Source organism: Grampus griseus, assembly GCF_964374135.1.
Source record: "Grampus griseus genome assembly, chromosome: 6".
NCBI lineage: Eukaryota > Metazoa > Chordata > Mammalia > Artiodactyla > Delphinidae > Grampus > Grampus griseus.
In genome coordinates this window covers 106530340-106546374 of record NC_139000.1, presented here as the reverse complement: position 1 = coordinate 106546374, position 16035 = coordinate 106530340, and the positions used below count along the sequence as shown (strand labels likewise).

General features: G+C 51.9%; 1 protein-coding gene across 1 annotated transcript in view; it reads left to right on the top strand.

Annotated features, from left to right (window-relative positions):
• XKR6 (XK related 6) overlaps positions 1–16035 on the top strand; it is a gene marked incomplete at both ends in the record, with an annotated part of 270622 nt that overhangs the window by 168347 nt on the left and 86240 nt on the right. The window lies entirely within an intron of this gene.

Below are 16035 nucleotides of genomic sequence, written 5' to 3'. Positions count from 1 at the left end.
TTTATAAAATGTTAGCTTGAATCCTCCCGTCCCACCGGCAGATCTCATCATGGTCCTAAGTAGCTCACCTTTACATAGTACCCACTGCGTGCCAGCCACTGTTCTAAGCACCCCATATATATTAACTCTTCAGATCCTCACAGCAGTCCTGTAGGACAGCTACCCTTATTAGTCCCATTTTACAGATGAGAAAACTGACACACAGAGAGGCCAGCTACCCGCTTAAGGTCATACAGCAAATTTTGGGGAAGAATACTTTTGTAAAAGTCTTGAAAATGTAAACTAAATCCTCATATTAGGAATAAGTACAAAGTTGGCCTGAGAAACTAGCCCGTAAATGCCAATCAAGGGCTCCTTGGCTGGGATTGCACGGACCAAGGGAGGGGAAGGAGTCCCTTAGGGGCTGGAACATTCCTCTCTCGGAAGCACCCAAAGGGCTTCTCCCTGTCAAAGCCATACCTCATAACACTTCACAGGCTGCAAGCACATGGCAGTTGTCTTCTCGTCTGATTCTCACAAACACCCTACGAAGCGCAGGCAGAACCGTTGCCGTTTTACAGGGGAGGTCACAAGGAGCTTAGCGCAGGGCTAGGTACAGAGTAGGGACTCAGTTCTTACTTGTTGAATTAATTCTTGAATGAGCTGATACTTGGACGACTGGACGATGGATGAGCTTCTGTGAGGATGGAGGAATGGCAGGGGAATGGGCTGGGGTCTCTGTGTGGAGGTGGGGGGGCACACACAGTTGCCTTTGGGGACCTGTTAGAAGACAGAGTCTGCCATGAATCACACAGGCTTGAGTGTATCTGTCACCCCCAAAGGCAAACACGCGGCTTTGTTTATTTTCATGTCCCTCTACTTCTCGGGGGTCAAGCATAGGGCCAAAGTTAAAGGCAGGGTTTAACTTCCTGCGTTAAACTGCATTAAGCGGGGCCAGTCCCCGTCTCCCCCAAGAGCCCAAGCTCAAGTGCCAAGACCTTTACGTGAAGTCCCCTCTTCCTGTCCCCAGCCCGGAAGTCCCCGTGTTGCAAGAGTCAGGGCAGATGCAAGCCCTTCTGAGACAGGCCAGGGGACTGGGGCTGGGCAGCGGGAACGTGGCTCATTGTGTCCTGTCATCTGCTCTGATTGGGCCTGGCTCTTCCCTGAGAGGCAGCCATGCCCCGCCTTGGGGAGGAGAGCCATCATCCCTCCTCACCATTGATTTCTTAGTGGTTGCTCCTCCACTATTTATGCTTCAGCCCAGCTGGGAAGTGAGCACCACGACCTCTGATCGTATTTCCCTTTTCTCGGTTCAAGCTTAGAAGGAAGTGAAGCATCCGCGGAGGTTACAGCTTCTGAGCCCCACGGGTGCCCAATCAATGCTCATACTCCTAGCCGAAGGTTGGAACCAATTAACTACGTTAGCCTCGCCTCCAAGAGCTCTGTGTGCAGGCTCAGCTGGGGCCTCTCGGGGTTGCAGCCACAGCCTCGGCCAGCTGTGTCCTGGGGGCCAGAGCCTGCTGCCACCTGCTTAAGGCCCCACCACTCGGTGGGATCCGTGCCCTGGGGCTGGGACTGGGTATAGCTGGAGCACCATGCATGCATTCTTGCAGCCCATTTCCCGAGTCTCTTGCCACCTTTGACTAATGCCAGGGAGCCCTGTCTCCACCCCCAGAAGAGAATGCCCAGCGGCCCACCTCCCCTCAGGCAGCTGCAGCTCTGGAAAGCTGGGATGGAGGCAGTGCCACTTCACTGGGTCTGGAAGTCCCCGGGTGAGGGATCTATGTGTGAGCGTGGAATGACGGTCCGACCGAGGTCTCCTCATTTATCTTCGGTGGAGGTCTTCAAAGCCTGCCTAGAGAGGAGAGAGAGGGTGAACCAGTGCCATGCAGTTCCCGTTCACTTTGGCCCTGTGCTAGGCCCCCTGAGAAGCAGAGGGACACAAAAATAAACAAAACCATGTGTTTGCCTTTGGGGGTGACAGATACACTCAAGTCTGTGTGATTCATGGCAGACTGTCTTCTAATAGGTCCCAAAAATGCAACCAGGAAGAAGGAAAGGGGGATGAAATTTTAACTGGGGATAAGAGAGGGGCCGAGGGCCTGAGGAATGGGGCTGAGCCTTGAGGCTGAGGACGACTTGAGAAAGTGACTGTGCAGTGAAGCCCAGGCAGATGGTCAGCTGAAGACAAGCATGGCAGCTGGAGACCCTTTGGGAAGCAGGAAGCAGTCTGCTGAGGCTGTGGCATGGGGCGGGGAACAGCAAGTGTGGTCACTAGGTAGCCTGTGAGAGATTTAAAAGGGGGGCTGAGGCCAGGGTGAGGAGTTGGTTTGAATCTTCTTTCTCGGCACTGGGGAGCTATGGAATGTTTGAGGCAGGAGAGTAATGGGCCACGTGTCAGGAAGAGTATTTTGGTGCTGTGAGCATGGGTGTGTAACTCTGATAAGAATGATAACCTTTGACAAATAAGCGTGCATCTCTCCCAAGTGTATTTGTGAAGGATACACATGTGTTATGACCTGGAATAGTGGAAAGTCCTGGTTTTTCCACAGACAAACTGGATGGTAGATCTCAGCTCCTGCCTTCATGTGCTTTGTCCCCCTCCCTCTGGAGACCCGCATCTTATGGAGAGAAATACCAGCCTAGAGTCCCCGTGGTGGAGGCATCTGTCATTGGTCTCCCGCTCCCTACCGCTGCCCCCACCCCGGGTTCGTGCAGGGGGGGAGGGCCCTGAGATGCCGCCTGACACACACCTCTGCAGGTGAGCAGCTGTGCCCAGGCATTCCGTTCAGGAGCAATTTAGACATCCAGGTCTCAGGAGCAATTTAGACATCCAGGTCTCATCCGGAAAGACAGGTATGAACCGGGCTCCTTGCGGTCACCATGGTAACCGGTCACACGTCTCAGCTGGTGGCAGGAAGGGAAGGAGCCAGGAGCTGAGTCACCCTGAGGGGGAGGCCATGCCTGGATGGGGGTGAGGGGATTAAAGTCAGACAGATGGAGGGCCTGCTGACAGCAGTGCAACCCTGTGACATCCGGAGCTTCTCCAGTAGGAGGGCCGATTAACTCTCGGATTGTCATGTGTCCATAGTTTGAAGAGCTGGCCCAGAGGCCTGGGGACAGGTCTAGCAGAGGGCACAGGAACAGAAGAAATAAGCTGGTGGTCAGGGCCTCTCTCAACCTGGCATCAGCCGACCTTCTCCTCTTCTCTTGGACGCTGTCTACTACCCACCATCACCTTAGGGAACTGTGATCCGGTCCCACCAATCTGCTTCCCATCCCGGGAAAGATGGGGCACCCACTCCTATGGGTGCATCCTGGTGCATCTGCCTGAAAGGCCATTTCTTCTGGAAACTCCCAACCCTCTCTTCAAGACCCAGGTCAAATGCCTTCCCTCCAGTGTTTCATAATTCTCCATCCTTAACCTCTCCCAGGGCACCTGTCACATGGAGTTACTGTGGGGGGGTCTGATGCCCACCGGAATGTCAGCCCCCAGTGAGCAGGCACATGCCCTGTCGGTCTCTGGGTGACAGGACCCGACAGTGTGTGCCTACAGTGGGCTCAGCGGGTGCTGGTTAACAGAACAGATGAATTAGTGTGGTGATGTTGGTAGGCAAGCCTGGCAGAATCGGAGCTGTGCCCAAACAATCTGCAAGCAGAACTTGGGTTTCCAGTCTAAGCTGCTACTGTGGTTAGTTAGAAAGGGGCATAAAGCACTTTACAGTTTGCACAGCTTATGCAGCCGGAATGCTGCAGCTTCATTTCTATTAAGCAGGTTGTGAAAGCCTGGGTGCTGTCCTGGGCAAACTGGGGTCCTGGGTTGTCCCTTCAGTATACATTCGTATCTCTATCTGTCCCTCGATCTATCTATCTATCTATCTATCTCTCTATCAATCATCTGAAAGGTGACTTGCTCAGGATTTGGGCGCTGGAGGGTCTGAGAGAAGGTGGAAACTAGGAAGAAACTGGGAAACTAGAGGAAGAGAAGGGTAGATTGGCTCTGGGCCTTCTGGGCTCGGGAAGAGATGAGGTGGTGGGTAGGAACGATGTGCTGTTTCCGAGCTAAGGTGTGGAAGAGAGGGGGCACCGGTGGGGCTCGGACGCCGGCCGCAGAAGGCTAAGACGTGGGGACGAGGGTTCCAGGGGAATGATGCCATGCACGGCCGTGACAAGGGAGGCGGGGGCTCTCGAACGCCCCCGCCGAGGGCTCCGCGCATCCGCAGCCAGACCCCGGGAAGCGCTCTCGGGACGCGAACTGGGACTTCCTGGTAACAGCCCTGGCGACACCGGGCAGGAGTGTGCAGGCAAAGGCGACGGGCGCCGAGCGGAGCCGGGAGGAAGGTGGCGGGCTCCCGGGCGGAGGGGCTCGGGAGCGAGCGGGATGCTCGCGCCGCGCGCGCACACTCACCCGGGGTAGCCAGCTTGGGCGCGCGACGTCACCAGCGGCCGCGGCGCTGACTTGCTTGTGCGGACCGCAGACTCTCCCCACCGGGGCGGGGTACGAAGGGGACGCGGTGGGGGCGGAGGAACGTCCCACCTGGGAATTGGGCTCTTTGTGGAGCCTCTCTCCCTTTCCCCGCCTCCGGGGCGCGAGCCCCTCGGAGGCCCGGCTGCGTGGAGTCTGAGGAGGTGCCCGGAGGAGGGCGCGTGGGGCGGACGGCGCAGGGCGCAGGGGGCGAGGCCAGTGGGCTGGGGCGGGATGTGTGTGTGTGAAGCAGGAAGGGCAGGATGTTGGCGACGGATCCGCTGAGAGTCCCGAGTGTCCAAGTTCCTCTGGCCTCCCCATTTGCTGCCGGCCCCGCAGCCCGAGATGTAGCGGGAGAGGCCAGAGTCGGCAGGGTTGCGCTGCCACCCACCAGCGCCCAGCTGGCTCTCAGAGCCGGTCAGTTTCCCCCCTTCCTCTCTCCTGCCTTTCCTCACTCCTCCCCCTCATTCCCTTCGTCTGCCTCCTCCCCCCGCCTCCCCAGCTTTCTCTGCCCCCTCCTTCCTTCTGGTTCTGAGCTCAGCCAGTCTCTGGAGGGCCTGGCAGTGGGTCTCAGGTTATCCAGCCCTGCAGCCTGCCTGAGGCTGGAGAAACCCGGCACCACCTGGCCTGGCCCATTCCCAGCTTCAAAGACACTCAACAGGGAGACATCCGTCTTTGCCAGACCTGACTGAGTTTCTTTGCCAGCTGCTTCCACGCCTTCCCACCGCCAACCCCCCATTAGGTACTCCTCTCTAATGTGGTGGGGTTTCTAGCAGGTGTGGGAGTTACGGGGCAAAGAACGGCAAAGAAGCCCCTCGTCCATTTAGAGATGTCCGTGTTACTATAAAGACCCCCCACCCTTCCTAAATCCAAAATCTGGACAAAGGAGGAGTGACCCTTTTCACAGATAGTTGGGCATTCTGGATAAATAAGGTGCAGCAGGAGGGGATTTGAGAGCCATGCCAGGAGAAACTGGGGGGAGGTTGAAACTGGAACTAAGGGGATTTGGATTACCTCCAAAAAGAAAAAGTGTATCGCTTTGTGCATTTCCCCAGAGTGAACACACCCAGGGAGACAGCACCTAGATCAGGCTGTTACCTGTGCCTGAGAAGTGCCCCACGTCTTCTTTCTAGCCCCAAACCCAGGGTACTCCTGGTCCTGGCTTCTCTCATCGTAGGTTCTTTTTGTCTATTCTAGAAGTCTATAGGAACGAAGTCATACAGTATGTACTTTTCAGGCCTGGCTTCTTTGGCTCAACATTCTGTGTGTGTTTGGGGAGGGGGGGCGGGGTGCCCATGTTTGACTGTGGTTGCAGGTGTTTTGGAATTTGGATGTCCTTCCTAACAGGACAGATTGTTTTTCCATCCAAGAGAGTGGAGGGGCTGCAGGGGGCGTCTTTCTTGTCTTGGATTCATCTTTCTGGGGGCTTTTTCTCACTATCCCCTGGGGCTTTCTTCTGCAGGAATCAACTTTCCTGTTGCCCACAGGGTAGAGGCTTTACCCAAGATTCCTGCTGAACAGCCCACAATCCTGACACCTAAGTTTCTCCTGGCAAATTTCCGTTCCTTTCTGCAGGAAGGGCTTTGGGCTGAGACTAAAACTGGAAAAGTGATCCTGAAAGAGATGTTCAGGTGAAGCTGTGTTCTTAGAGGCTCCAGGAGGGAACCAGTGTGGGAGCGGGGAGGGCTCCAACCTTCACTGAAGCATTTGCAGGGGCCAGTGTGTAATTAGTACCCCTAGGAGCCCGCAGGGGAGTTTCCTGCCTTCAAGGAAAGAATATTTGCAGGCCTACACAGGTTAACAGCTTCCCTTTAAATATTTTCCTTTTGTGGTTAGCTCCGTGCCTGCTTTTGAAAACGTGGTCATTTTTGAAAACAAGAATCAATTCTCCCAGAAGGGTTGTGAAGGGCTGCTACACTCCTTGGAAGCCTTTTCTTTCTCATGCATAATAAAGATTGAGATTAGGAAGGCAGGACACATGCTTAGGGGCTCTGAAAATATGGATTATGCAAATGAGCTATTTAAGGACCTTTAAAAATGCTCACCCGGTCCCAGAGTATTTACTGGCTGTTAGAAAATGGGGATTGTCTAAATGGGCATTGGGGGACCTTTAAGCGCTCAGATTATGATGGATCTGGAGAGCCGAACAAATCCCTTCTGGCCCGTTAGGCCTGTCTGCTGGGTGAGGAAAGGCATGGCTGGGCAAAGCTGAGGTTTCATGCCGTGGCCGGGGATGGGTTGGGGGTCTGTCCTGCCGGCCTGGATGTTGGAGGAGGAGGAGAACGGACGCTGGAGGAGTTGGGTGGCCTCACAGGGAGCCCTCCGCATGCGTGGCTTGGGTACAGGTGGGCTGGAAGACAGAGCCATGGACAGGGTGACTCCAGAGGTTCTTCTGTGGCCCCCAGACTTCATAAAGCAGATCCCTACTCCTTAAGGAACCTTCTGAAGTGCGTTTTGATTTTTGTTGAACTCATTCTGCCAAGCAAAGGCAGAGCACCCATGTAAATGTGCGAGCACTGGTTTCCATATGCGTTGTGGGGACTGCTCTGTCTGCACTAGTTCTGGGTTAATGGGTGGTGTTGGTTCCCATCAGCAGCACAGCTTCGGGGCCAGATCTAGGCACTGTGGCATCACAGAAGGGGGCCAGATATTAAAGGATCTCTCTTGATGGATCTGTGGCGACAAATTGCTGGTGTGAAAGTCAGTCCTTCGCTGTCTGGAGCCTGCCTCTGCCAGGCAGACCCAGACAGAGCCCTCGGGCAGGAGTATGCATCTCCAATAAATACACACGGCCTTGTTTCCTGATGCGTCACTTTTGTGGCCTTATGAGTCTGTATCCCAAGAGGTCACTTTGCGAGATGCTGTGGTAAATCCTTCTCGTCCCCTTCCTGTCCCACAGACCCCCTTTCCTCTGCTCCTCCTTGACCGAGAGACTCCTAGAAAGCCTCATGGTAGGTAAGGTCAGTCTCCTCAGTCTCCTCCCTCTGCATTTACCTACAACGGCTATCAGGAGACGTTGGGCAGGTCCTTAACTTCTCTGAGCCTTGTTGTCTTTCTCCACACAGCAGAGGTACTGATGGTACCTGCCCTCGAGGGTCATTTGAGGATTAAATGCCTGCTGTGGAGCAATACATGCTAGCTTGGAAGCCCAGGTTCCCACTGACTTGGCGCCCAACCTGCTGTGTGACCTTGGGAAATTCACTTCCCTCTCTGGGCTTTTTTTTATCTTCAAGCTGAGGGAAAGGGTGGTCTACAGATATGTAAGGACTCTTATAGCTCTTATAAGCCCAGATACTGCAACTCAGCAAGGCACCACCTCTTTCCTGGGGGCCAAGGGTTGTCAGAAAGGCCTTGGATGAAGGATGCTCTGGGAGTGCAGACGATTATTAGAATAGAATTGCATTTATTACAGCAGTTGATTAGACATGGCCTGACATGAGGCAAAATGTATTCGTTTGTGGTTGTTAATGAGCTGCTAATGTATTTACAGTGCGTTCCTGGGGAGCGCTATTGACACCAAGAGAAAAGAGGGACACTAGATTGGAGGAGAAGGAGTGAATGGGCGGGGGGAGGCACATAAGCTGGGTAGGTGGTGCGAGGGTGGAAGACAAGTTGAGGGAAGGGGGTGTCTTTTCCATTGTCTACGTTTCTCCAGTTCTTCTCCCTCCCCGGTGGTCCTGGAAACCCTTAGGTAGACTATGAGTGTAGTTTGGGGCTACTGTCAGTAATATTGATAATAATAATAATAGCAGCAGGAACAACCACCCTAATAATGGACAGCCACTCACAGCTATTGAGTTCCTATTATGTGCAAATGGTGTTGTGAAGACTTTACATTTATTAAGTCATATCATCCTTCTTAGGAAATAGGGGCCATTATTATCCCCATTTCACAGATGAGAAAATAGAGGCCTGGAGAGGTTTAGTAACTTGGCAGGTAAAATTTATCTGCATGGCAGTTCTCCAGCAGCTGAGATCCTATAGAGGCTTGGGCCATGGCCTTCTCATGTGTCACCATGCCGGCAGTCAGGGTTGGGGTATTGGGGTGTGATGGGGGGTCCTGGGACCTGGAATGTCAGGCCAGGGGTGGCTCCTGTGGGGCTGGCCCTAGCCATAGTTGAATCCCTTCACCATGTGCTCTGATAGGGGCTTCAAGGCCCTGCCCACCATGTTCCAGATCCTCCCCACCAGGGTCATTAATGAGCGTGAAGATCGCTAAGGCTCTTGTCACTGGCATCTGGTGGTCCTGAAGCGGGCAGCATGGTGCCCGGCACGAGCGTGCCTGAACTGTTTTGTCGCACACGTAGGGATAGTGTGCTGCTCCCATGGTACCAGTGCGGCCCCTCAGCGGCCCCTCAACTGGGCGCTTCTTGCCTTCCAGCCTCAATTTACCCTTTGCCTCGGCTGCTTCCTCCACCTGGAATGTTCTTCCCCTGCCACTCTCACTGCCAGCCACCCTCACTCCCTCCTTCAGATCGTTACTCAAATATCTCATCCAGGCCTTTCCCTCCCTCTGGCTCCAGGTATTCCCTGTCCCCTCTGCTTTATTCTCCTCCCTACACTTAACTGCCATGCGTATCAATTATTTATTTATTATCTCCTTCCCAGTTAGATTGTAAATTCCGTGAGGCTGCCGTCTGTGTACCCTTGTTCTCTGCTGTATCCTTAGCAGCCAGGACAGGCCTGGCACTTAATAGAAGCGCCACGAATATTTGGTGAGTGAATGAATGAATGGGCAGATACAGAAATGAATGCAGACTTTCAGGACCCTCCTCATCCCGGTGCCCACCTGCTTTCCCGTCTCATCCCCTGTGCACCTGTGTCCTTCTGGCGAAGGCACCTTTGCACTGTGGCTGCAGGACAGGATGCTGCCCCCTCCCGGGGCCCCGCCTGCCCCCTGCCTGGGAAGGCTCTCTGGTATCCCCCGAGGCTCCCACTTCCTTTCTCTTGGTTCCTGTGGTGTCCCCCACTTGCTTGTGTGTTGGCACTTTTGTCATTGTATTGTTGTAATGGCTTGTTTCCATGCCGGTCTCTCCCAGTAAAGGGGAGCTTCCCTGAAAGGACTGTGGTTTTGGTTTTTGGGAAGGAACCTGAGTTTTGAGCCAGGGTTCAAATCCCAGCTCTGCTAGTGACTGCTGTAGGACTTTGGCAAGTCACTTAACTGTTCTGAGCCTCAGTTTTCTCATCTGTCAAATAGGGATAATGGTCTTGACTTGATAAGGTTGCTGAGAAATGTGAGACAATGTATACAGTGTCCTTAGTAAAATGCATGGTGTGTGGTAGGCAGGGCGTGGCTTAACAGGGGGTTGGAGTGAAAAATGACCACATCGCTCAAGCCAGGTTTCAGCTCCCACTCTGGTGGGAAGCTTCTGCTCTTCGACCTCCTGGGAATGTCTGGTTTAAATTTGTGTCAGTGTCATGAAAGAAAAAAAGGGAAGGAGGGGGCCACTGTTTTAGACTAAAGGACAATAAAGAGGCCTGACAATAAAATGGAATACATGAGCCTTGATATTGGGCCAAGAAAAACGTTATAAAGGACATTTTGGGGAAAACTGGAAATTTTAAATATGGGTTAATTATTTGCTGTTATTGAATCTTAAATATATTTCTTGGTTGGGACTTAAAAAAGGAATGTTTAATGAGTGCAGATTGTGTGCTAGGCATTATGAAAACATTCTACACATGTTTCATCACCCCCATGAGGTAGTTATTATTATCCCATTTTATAACGTGGAACTGAGGCTTAGGGAGGGGAAATCATTTTCCCAAAGTTACACCACTATTAAGTGCCTGGGACCAGTTATTATTATTATATTTTAATAAACGTTTAATTTCAGAACAGTTTTAGATTTACAGAATTATTGCAAAGGTGTTACAGAGAGTTCCCATATACCCCATACCCAGTTTGTCCTGTTATTAACACTTCACATTAGTGTGGAACATTTGTCACAATTGATGAACCAATATTGATACATTATTATTAACTAAAGTCCATACTTTATTCACATTACCTTAGTTTTCTCTAATGTCCTTTTTCTCTTCCAGGATCCCACCCAGGGCACCACATTACATTTAGTCATCATGTCTCCTCAGACTTGTCTAGACCGACAGCTTCTCAGACTTGTTTTTGGTGACCTTGACAGTTTTGAGGAATGCTGGTCAGGCATTTTATAGAATGACTGGGACCAATTCTGAACCCAAATTTGTCTTACTCCATAACTCATGCTATTTCCATCAGGCCCTATCTCATTTCATGGAGAGAGAGAGAGAGAGAGAGAGAGAGAGAGAGAGAGAGAGAGAGATATTACCCTGGAGCAATTTGCCAGAGGCTGTGGAGCTCTGGAATAGGACCAGCCCACATCCACTGACTTGAAGACAGGTGTAAATCGGGGCCTGGTTCCATGTCTGTGCTAACGAACCCCTTACACAATTTTAGACAACAGTTTAAGAGGAATAATCCTTCAGGCCTTTGCTCTTTATGAGCTCGAAGGTCCTTGTGCACGTAAGCCGGTGTCCCTCAGCTTGGGGAGCCCCCCGGGGCCTGCTGTGGCTGCTGGCGGTGGGGGTGATTGGAGCAGCTTGGCCTGTGGCTCACCCAGGGCTCCCGGCAGCACCTCAGCCCAGACAGACAGGCTGCGTCCGGCGTGGAGCCCCAGTGGCCTGAGGACAGGAAGTGGCGAGGGGCGCCTCGCTGAGGAAGAGGGAATCAAAGCCCTGGGGTAGTTCGCAGGGTTTCCGTGGGCTGCCTGAGAGCCTGCGCCAGCCTTTGGCCTTTGGGTGCACACCGGAGCCGAGTGGGCGACAAGCCCTTAGTGGTGGGGGATGTTGTGGAGGGCCGGGCGAAAGGGAGTGGGCTCAATTCTGTAGACAGCAGGAGCCACTGAGGGTGTTTGAGCAGGACGGCCGCCGTGAGAGCGACATGCGAGCGTGGTTAAACCAGGCCGCTTCTCCCCAGGTGCATCACAGTGCGTGTAGGAACCGCGCGGCAGGACCTGGTTGGTGCAGGGCTGCATCGTCCTGCTCCCTGGGTGAATGCAACGGTCAGAAATGCACTTCAGTCTCTGAATAAGGCAGACACGTGCTCCGCTCTCTTCTCTCCCAGGCAGAGCCCACTCAGCCCTGGTTGCTTTGCTCTTGGGCCCTGCACAGCCCAGCTCTGCCATCTGTCCCTATGATCTCAAGCTCCTTGCCTGCCGGTTGCCTCATTCACCTGAGTTTTGCCTCTTCTGCCTCTAGGGAAGGGGAGCAAGGGCGTCTAAAAGGAAGGCAGGGCCTTCAAAGACGGCCCTCTGGTACCCCTGGTGCAGACGTGGCCACCCTTGCATCCACAACGAGTAGATGAGATCCGGGTGGACTTTTTTCCTTTTGTTTTGTTTCCTGCTTCTTTGACCGAGTGTGCTTTGTTTAGGGGAAAGGAAGAGCTGGCTGCATCAGCCCATCTTCCTCTGTGGGTTTGGTATAATCTGTTCTGCGCGCAAGTCATCAATATTGAGGGCAATGATGCTGATAGCTGGGTGGAAAGTACAGCTTTATTAACAGTCAACAGCTTTATTTCTTTGTGCATGTAGAAGGCTGCAGGGGAGGTGTGACCTGATGGAAGGGAAATATTGGCTTTCAGGCGTCAGATGACCATCGGGATCACATCCCAGTGTGCCAGACCCACAGAAGCTGTCGCGTTAGCTCTTGGTCTTGAGGCAGGCACAGAATAACCAACGTAAGGTGCATTTGGCGGCAGGAACAGAATAACAAACGAGCAGAGGCTTAATGACAAAGGCATTTAATTATCTTACATAACAGAATGCTGGAGATGGGCATTTCTAAGAATGGTCTGCAGTTCAAAAATATTAGGAGGTTGGACCCTTGTCTCTGCGACTCTCCTAGCCTGTCCCTCATGCTCCTAAATTGGCTGCCACAGCTCCAAGCATCAGAGCAGCATCCCAAGCTGGATCTAAGGGGGCAGGTATAAAATGAACCTTTTCCTTAGCAGCTCTTTCCTCTTACTGAGGAGCAAAATCCTAACTAGAAGCCACCTAGCAGGGTTCTTCTAAGGGTTCATTGGCCAGAATTTTGTCATATATCTACTTCTACACTAATCGCCGGAAAAGGGATACAGGATTAATTGCTTGACTTAAACCAATCATGTTCATCCCCTGGGTTAGGGGAGGAGCCTACTTTCTCCACTTTGCAGCCAGATCAGAGATGAGCTTCTGTAAACTAAGGGAGAAGAGGGAGATGGCTGCTAGATGGGTAACGTGCAGAGGCAGCCGCAGAAAACCCCGTATCCAGCTGGGCAGGGATGTCTGTTCTGTAATGTCTTCAGGGGAAGAAATCCTACAGGTTCTGTTGGTATTGTACGGCCAGGCTCTCTTGTGACCTCTGAGCATTTACACTGTGCTCTGTGTCCTCTGCTTGGAACACCAAACTCCACTCCCCTGGGGCTGGCCTGCATGAGTCTGCAGGCCCCAAGCTCGCAGAGGAGTCCCGTTTAACTCAGCTCCTGTGTCCCTCTGCCGTGTCCCCAGCACTCTGCACATCCACGGATGCCTTGCTCCGTACCACTTGGTGGCTTATCTTTCTGTCTCCCAACACAGAATGTACATTCTGGGAAGACAGATAGAGTATCTTGGTCACACTGGTGTCTCCAGTGACTGGCTCTGTCGCAGGCATCCAACATACAGGTAAGGAGTGAACAATGAAAATTGTGATACTGTTCCTTCTGCCCCAGTTTCCCCCAGGTGGGCACTGAATGAATGAATGAATCAAAGTCCCGCTGCCAAGGCCGCTTCACTGGCTCTCCTCCTTCTGTTTTTTCCTCCCCAGCATGTTTCTCATCCCACTCCCTAGTGAATCCATCATTCCATCAATCTGTCTTGCATATTTTTCTTCCTCCTCTCTTTAATTGAAAACATTTCTTATTATAAGTTATAGTGTCCGTTGTAGAAACTGAGAAACACAGATATGCGGAGGAAGAAAATAAAATGTAATCTCAGGGCTTCCCTGGTGGCACAGTGGTTGAGAGTCTGCCTGCCGATGCAGGGGTCACGGGTTCGTGCCCCGGTCCGGGAAGATCCCACGTGCCGCGGAGCGGCTGGACCTGTGAGCCATGGCCGCTGGGCCTGAGCATCGGAGCCTGTGCTCCGCAACGGGAGAGGCCACAACAGTGAGAGGCCCGCGTACCACAAAAAAAAAAAAAAAAACAAAGTAATCTCATGGTTCAGAAATAACCACTGTTAACACTTTGATTCATATCTTTTAATATTTGGGCTAGCATATACATATATGTTTAAAAGTAGGATTAGGGGGACTTCCCTGGCGGTCCAGTGGTTAGGACTCCACGCTTCCACTGCAGGGGGCACGGGTTTGATCCCTGGTCAGGGAACTATCCCACAAGCTGCATGGTGCAGCCAAAAAAAAAAAAAAATTAGGATTATAACATAACATGTGTTTTTCCTTAACCAACATGTTACAGCGTATTTCTGTGTTAATGCATGCCCATATCATCATTTTTTATTGTGGTAAAATACACGTGATATAAAATTTACCATCTTAACCTTTTTTTTTTTTTTTTTTGCGGTATGCGGGCCTCTCACTGCTGTGGCCTCTCCCGTTGCGGAGCACAGGCTCCGGACGCGCAGGCTCAGCGGCCATGGCTCACGGGCCCAGCCGCTCCGTGGCATATGGGATCTTCCCGGACCGGGGTACAAACCCGCGTCCCCTGCATCGGCAGGCGGACCCTCAACCACTGCGCCACCAGGGAAGCCCCATCTTAACCATTTTTAAGGCTACGATTTAATGCTGATAAGTACATTCATATTGTGCTCCCATCAGCACCATCCAGCTCCAGAACTTTCCCATCATCCCAAACTGAAACTCTGTCCCATTAAAAACTAATTCCCTCTTCTGCCCTCCTCCCAGCCCCTGGCAACCACCATTCTACTTTCCATGTCTATAAATCTGACTCCCCCAGGTCCCTCGTGTAAGTGGAATCATACAGTATTTATCCATTTGTGTCTGGCTCATTCCATTTAGCATAATGTCCTCAAGGTTCATCCACGTGTCAGAATTGCCTTCCTTTTTAAAGCTGAGTGGTAGTCTACTGTATGGTTAGACCACATGTGGTTTATCCATTCATCCATCCACGGACACTTGGGTTGCTTCCACCTTTTGGCTGTTGTGAATACCGCGGCTGTGAACACAGGCGTACAAATATCTGTTTGAGTCCCTGCCTTCACTTCTTTGGGATGAATACCTGGAGGATGAATTGCTGGATGCTACACATCACCGTGATTAATGACAGCAGAGCATTCCATTGTGTGGATTAGCAACAGGTTCACTGGAGCAGTTCTCTGTTCCTAGCCTGGTAAGCAGTTGCCACTTTTTATAAACATCAGACTCATAAACATCCTTGTCAATATATCTTCACCCCGCAGTGAACTTTTTAAAGTAGATTTGAGCATTTCACTGCCCTGGCCTAAGACTCGAGGTTTCCTCCTAACACACAGGCTTACCTCCATTTCAGCGGCTCAGGGGGTGCGGCCCTCGCATCCTGGTCCCAGCTGACACTACTCTCGCTCACCCACTCATTACTCACTCCTGCAGTGTTCCAGGACTGCTGTGCCCTGATCGCCCAGCATCCTTCCCAGTCTCCTTGGAACACATGGCCATCACTCTTTCCACCAGGACTCGAGAGCCCTCCCAAGGTTCACCTCGACTATATCCTCGCCTGTGAACTCCTGGCTCGCCATCACAGCAGAATTAACCAAAGCTCCTTGCCTATGTCTGTTAGAACATTTATTACATGTTAACGTAACTATTTGTTGATGGAGGTAGCCTGGAGGGCAAAAGAGGGAAAGTTTTGCAGTCTAGCAGACCTGCTCCAGAATCCAAGTTCTTATAGTACCACTTTGGGCAGGCTGTGTGCCTTCCCTGAGCCCCACTTTGCTCATTTGTAAGATGGGGATTATAATTCCTACTTCAAAAGGAATATTTGAGCATTAAAGATGAAGAATGTAATCCACAGTGCTGACACAGATTAGGTATTAGAGTATTAGTATCAGGACGGTAGCTATGATGGCAAGGCTGTTGATGGTCATATGGTATTGATGTTGGCGATGATGACAGAGATGATGGTGGTGCTGTTAATGGTGGTGATGATGACGGTGGTGATTCTGGTGGTGGTGATGATGAGGGTGGTGATGACGAGGGTGGTGATGACGACAGGGTGATGATGATGGTGGTGGTGATGAAAATTGGTGGTGATGATGACAGGGCGATGATGAGGGTGGTGATGGGAGTAGTGATGAGGGTGGTGATGATGGTGGTGGTGGTGATGATAATGGTAGTGATGATGACGGTGGTGATTCTGGTGGTGGTGATGCTGGTGGTGACGATGAGGGTGGTGATGACGACCGGGCGATGATGAGGGCGTTGATGATGGTGGTGGTGGTGACAACGAGGATAATGCTGTACTCGTCCTTCTGTTAGAATGTGATCACTACTTGGGCAGGGGCTGTGCAGCTTCATCTCTGCTTCCTCAGTGTCTTGCATAGAGCAAATACATAGTAAAAAGTACATCAGTTACTTCAGGGCTG